Source organism: Saccopteryx leptura, chromosome 2 (genome assembly GCF_036850995.1).
Source record: "Saccopteryx leptura isolate mSacLep1 chromosome 2, mSacLep1_pri_phased_curated, whole genome shotgun sequence".
NCBI classification, from domain to species: Eukaryota; Metazoa; Chordata; class Mammalia; order Chiroptera; family Emballonuridae; genus Saccopteryx; species Saccopteryx leptura.
In genome coordinates, this window is record NC_089504.1 from 246504864 (window position 1) to 246510934 (window position 6071).

General features: G+C 46.7%; 1 non-coding gene across 1 annotated transcript; it reads right to left on the reverse strand.

Moving 5' to 3' along the window:
- Positions 1–5964: 5964 nt before the first annotated feature.
- On the reverse strand, positions 5965–6071 carry LOC136396524 (U6 spliceosomal RNA). Its single transcript, XR_010749805.1, has one exon. It is a non-coding gene; the product is annotated as a U6 spliceosomal RNA (small nuclear RNA).

Below are 6071 nucleotides of genomic sequence, written 5' to 3' on the forward strand. Positions count from 1 at the left end.
CTGGAGGTGCCCCAGAGAGGGAACCAGAATAGATGTGGGGAAATTTTAAGAGAGGCCTTTGGGCCTTTTGGCTTTCATTATTGCCCCCTCCTGGGCTCCCCAATGGCTGTAGGCTGAAAACTAATAATGCCTCATGTTTACATGGTTCTATTACCAAAGAAAGCATTTACACACAATTCCTCATGTAAAAGGAACTGCTAGAACAGAAGCATTAACATAAAACAACATATAAACTCTCAAACATCAGGAGCTATGTGCCCTTGGACCAGGCACCCAAACAGTCTCAGTTGTCCCATCTGTAAAGTGGAAGTCATTTTATCAAACATCTAAGAGTTGTATGAGGATTGAATGAGCCGATGTTCTATAACGTGGACCTCCTGGACTTCATAACCCTAACTAGTTGTGCATCGGGGAAATATAGTTTTCCCCCAAGGGGAAAACTGAAGGGAAAGCCTGCCCTAGGTGGGTGAAATAGCTCTGCTTTTCTCTCCAACATCCTACCAACCCCTAATCAGTCTCCAAAGTCTGAACATGCTGAACTACTTTGAGTTCTTTGAATCAAGCTTTCTCTCCCCCAGGGCCTTTGCATATGCTGATTCTTCGGTCCTGGTCCTGCACACTTTCTCCTACCAGCCCTCTTCCTCTCCAAAACGCTTATTCTCCTGAAATCAACTTAGGTGTCTTCTCTGCCCCCTCATAATGCATATCACATTGTCTTCCTGTTGCCTTTTGCTCTCACCAGACTGTGAGGCCTGGGAGGACAAGGACCCTGCCTGTCTTCTTTTTTTTTTTTTAATTTTTTATTTATTTATTCATTTTTAGAGAGGAGAGAGAGAGGGAGAGAGAGGAGAGAGAGACAGAGAGAAGGGGGGGAGGAGCTGGAAGCATCAACTCCCATATGTGCCTTGACCAGGCAAGCCCAGGGTTTCGAACCGGCGACCTCAGCGTTTCCAGGTCAACGCTTTATCCACTGCGCCACCACAGGTCAGGCGTCTGTCTTCTTCATCAATGTATCTCCTACCCAACACAGTGCCAGCACCTGCTCTAAAAGTATGTGTCTAATGGAAGTCCAGCGTCCCTATCATGCCTCCCCTAGTCCCCAAATTCCTCACCCTTCCAGAAATCGAGGAGTAACAGTGCTGAGATTTCCTCTTTTCCCATTGAGACAATCCCCCTTTGCAGATGGAATCAGTGGCTTTTTATCTCTCCATTTTAAAACTTAAAATTTTATTTTCTTGATTTAGAGAGAGAGGAAAGGGAGAGAGAGAGAGAGAAAAAAAAAATGGAATTCTTGTTCCATCTGTTCACAAGTTCATTGGCCAGGGATTAAACCCATGACCTTGGCATATTGGGACAACACTAACCAACTAAGCTATCTCTCCTTGAAATGACATTAATTTACCAATTATTTACTGAGTGTCTGCTAGGTTCATGCACAGAGCAGCCTTTATGGGAAGCCCTCCTTTTCACCCCGCAGCACCTATTCCTGGCAGAGAGCAGGCCTTTTGACCCGGTGAGGTGAGGGTGTTCAGAAAGAAATGAAGATTTGCCTCTTAGTCCTGGTCTGAAGGGAGAAATCTCTGAAATGGCCTTTAGAAACTGGAGAGCCCCTTTAAATTTCATTTAAAAAACTCACACTAATAAATTCCATTTCAAAAAGTAAAAAGAAAGTAAAGAGCCAGCCAGTCTGCCCAGTTTACCCAAGCACAAAACCCTTTCTCATGCAGAACATTTCTCACAATTGTAATAAAATATTCATGTGTGTCACAGTCTAATGTCCATCTCCCTCATTGAAAAGTCCCTGAGGAGACTGACCTTGCTTGGACTTCTTGTTCATTGCTTATCCTCAGCCCCTAGATATGGCTCATAAAATATACTCAACAAATGTTAGTTGATTGAATGAATTCATCAGACTCCCAAAGATGTTTATTTTCAGCTTGATCAAGGAAACCTAACAGTATACCTCTTTAAAGAACGGGCAAATGTTCTAAGAGGCCCTCATGAAGTGCCCCACGGAAGTTGGCCTGCCTGAGGGAGGTGGTGCTCGCCACCTTTGCAGCTCCAAAGCCCAGGCTCTCCTCCCCAGGGTTCCAGACTGCCTTCCCGGTTCAAGCGATCCGCTGGGCAGAAACTGAGTCCCGAGGACCACCAACTCAGGGCAGGGGACCAGCTGTCAGTCCCTATTGGAAGGCCCCCAAAGCAGTTGATTCTGAGTGGGGAGAGCGGAACCACTATTTGAATTTGCATGTGGTTTCCCCAGGGAGCGCCGGAGCTTATCACTTGGTCACTAGCCACTTTCTCCCCGCTAGATGGCCTGGAGGGCTGGAGAGCTAGGGCGGAAAGGGGCGGGGCTCGGAGCTGGTCGTGGGGGCAGGGAAGCGACGCCTGTGAATCACCAACGGCCCTAGAGTATGAGCGGCTCTAGTCTTCTGCTCCAGATCTCTGGAATCAATTTGTCCACCTGAGCCTGGACTCCAGCTTTAACAACTCCCATAGGCGGTCACACTTCATATCTGCCCTGGGCCCAGCATGGACTCTCCCATCCAGCTGTATGAGCCCTCCACGCACCTGGGTCAACTTACCTGCCTATCAAACTAAATAAACGCTTGGGAAAATGCTTGATGTCCCTTATGTCTCCACCACAATACTAGGCGCTCATTAGACACACAATAAAGAGTGATGGGCAGGATGGGATCCTCAGTCTGACCAGAGACCTGCCTTCCCAGCCTGTGAGCTGTGGGCCTGAGGAGGTAACTTCCCCTCTCTGAATCTCATCATCAATGGGGAAAATAAGACTGCTGGGAGCATGAAACGAGATCACGGAAACCCCAGTCGTCCCACTCTAGAGTTCCTTTTTCTGCTTTCATTTTCTCTGTGGCACTGATCATAATCAGGTATTTGTTCTAAGTTTTTCCTCCTCACACTAGGATATCAACTCTGCAAAGGCAGTGTTTCATTCTGTTGTATTCACTACTGTGGTCCCCCAGCCCCTCAAACACAGCTTGGCACATGGTAGGTTCTCAGTAAATACCTGTTGGATAAATGAATGGATGGGATGCAAAGTGATTTGTACTCAATGAATGCCCCATAATAACAGATATCATTGATTTACCATTGTGATTAAGAACTCGGCCCCTGCTGAAGGCGGTGTAATGAGAACAGAAGAAAACTGGCATGATAGGAAGTTAGGAGCTCTGGCTGAGAAATCCTGTCTGCACCGCCTACTAGCTTCCAGGTTCCTAAGGCTCTGTCTCCTAAGCTATAAAATGGAGGTAATAAAAGTACCTCCCTGGTAGGATGTGAGGACAGGATGAGATGGCCACTGTGAAGCACTCCGTAAAGTGCCAGGCACATAGTATGTGCCCAATAAACAACAGCCATCGCCTGACCAGGTGGTGGCGCAATGGATAGAAAGTCAGACTGGGAAACGGAGGACCCAGGTTCGAAACCCCTAGGTCGCCAGCTTGAGCACAGGCTCATCTGGTTTGAGCAAGGCTCACCAGCTTGAACTCAAGGTCACTGGCTTGAGCAAGGGATCACTGTCTGCTGTAGTCCCCCAGTCAAGGAACATATAAGAGGGCAATCAATGAACAACTGAGGTGCCGCAACAAAGAATTGATGCCTTTCATCTCTCTCCCTCCCCGTCTGTCCCTATCTGTCCCTCTCACTGTCTCTCTCTGTCCCTGTCACCAAAACAAAATAGCAGTTAACCATAATACTCAGACTACAGGTGACTTCTGCATCAATTCAATAGTTGCTAAGCACTTAAAACATGTCAAGGTCCAGCCAGCTCAATAGTGTTTATTGACCTTTATCTGTGCTTATTGACGTTATCATAATCTTGGCCCTAGAAGATACTAATGAACGCTAAACCACGCTGGAAAAATTACACACTGGACTCAAATATGAGTAAGAACACAGAATAGCCATTAGAATAATAATATGAATTGCCTACTCGATGCCAGGCATGGTGTTGGGTGCTGGACATATGGGAGTGAACTTAAACAAACCGGGAGGTGCCTGACCAGGTGGTGGCACAGTGGATAGAGCATCAGACTGGGATGCGGAGGACCCAACTTCAAAACCCCAAGGTTGCCAGCTTGAGCGCAGGCTCATCTGGTTTGAACAAAGGGGTCATTCGGTCTGCTGTAGCGCCCCCCCCCCATCAAGGCACATATGAGAAAGCAATCAATGAACAACTAAGGTGCCGCAACGAAGAATTGATGCTCTTATCTTTCTCTCTTCCTGTCTGTCTGTCCCTGTCCCTCTCTCTGTCTCTCTCTGTCTCTGTTACAGAAAGAACCACAAAAAACAAACTGGGAGGTCACTACCTTTAGGCTAGTGAAACTTAGCAGACCTTGCTCCAATAGTTGCACAGATAAATGAAACACTGTAACTGCTAAGTCTATCACAATAAAGAGGTGTATGAGGCTTGAGATCTACAAAATGGGTGGGCAGGGAAGAACGGGGCGGGGAGGGGGGATGGGGTTGACATGGTTTGTACTGAAGTGGAAGTCAGAGAGCTGTTCCAGGGAAGGGAGGGTGCTGAGCTGATCTCTGTGGAAAGAGGAGGTTTTAGCTAGGCCGAGTGTGGGGAGTGTTCTCAGCAGAAAAAACAGATGCAACAGCCTTCTGGTGGTGGTGGGGGGGGGGGGCACAATGTGCTAAAGGAACTGAAAGAAGACCCAGATGACCCAGACAAATGTAAGCCGAAGGCGGGGGTTGGGGGTAAAGTAAACTGGGAAAATAAGTAGGCACTTCGGGAATTAATTGGGCAATATCGGGTAAAGCTGAAGGAGTAAGCAGCCTATAAATGTAAGTCAACACAGCAGCCCCATTGCTCGGAACGTTCTACAGAAACAGACACAAGCACACCAGGAAGCATCAACAAGGATGTTAATCCTGGCCACATGGTATGCCATCTCAAAAAAACTTGAAACAACTCCAATGTTCATCTACAGGAGAGTGGACAGATTGCAGTCTGAAATCAGAAAGCAGAGTCTGAATCAAGAGTCAGTGCCGTGCTACTGTCTTAGTGAAACAAGAGTAAGAACGGGGGCTGAGGCAGGGAAAAAAGGTAAGTCACTATGAGAGTACTGAGGAGAGGCCGTACTTACTATGGCATCTAAGGGTAGTACTGGAGAGGGTGGGGAAAAGGAGAACAATTTTCTACTGACACCTTGTCAGAGGTTTGTCCCATGGAGTATAAACTCCCGACTACTTCCACATAACCATGTGCAAGCTCCTAGGCGGTCCCTCCTTGAGTGTTGCCAATGCTAGGCACACAGAGAAGGCCCAGATGGAGGCCAGCTGGTCAGAACCCACACAAGATCGGTCCCCATAGTAAGAGTCGGGATGGAACCAGCAGCCAAGAGATCACCTAAGAAGGGGAGGCTGAGAGAATCTAGATAGGCCTGGGATACGTACATTGCAAGGAGGAAAACTATACAGCAGTGAAAAAGCATACAGCTGAGGTATCCATGTGGATGACTCGGATCCAAAAATGTTGAACTGAAAGGCAAGTTGCAGAAGTGGCCATACAGTACAGCTTATTTACATAAAGTTCAAAAACAGGTCAAAGTAAACAGTATACTCTATAGCAAAGCAAGGGACAATAAAGGAATAAATCCAAAACTGAGAACAGAAGTTCCTTCCTGGGAGTTAGGAGGAGGAGACTGAGATGGGGCCATGGAAAACATCAAAGAAAGGGTATTTTTTGTTGTTGCTGCTGTTCTTTTTTTTTTTTTTTAATCTTTGTTTCTTTTTTATTTATTTATTTTTTAGAGAGGAGAGGGAGAGGCAGAGAGTGAGAGGAGAGACAGAGAGAGAAGGGGGGAGGAGCTGGAAGCATCAACTCCCATATGTGCCTTGACCAGGCAAGCCCAGGGTTTTGAACCGGCGACCTCAGCATTTCCAGGTTGATGCTTTATCCACTGCGCCACCACAGGTCAGGCTCTTTTTTTTTTTTTAATGGAATGCTTCACAACTTTGTATGTCATGCTTGTGCAGGGACCATTCTAATATTCTCTGTATTGTTCCAATTTTAATAATTGTACTGCTGAATTGGGCAC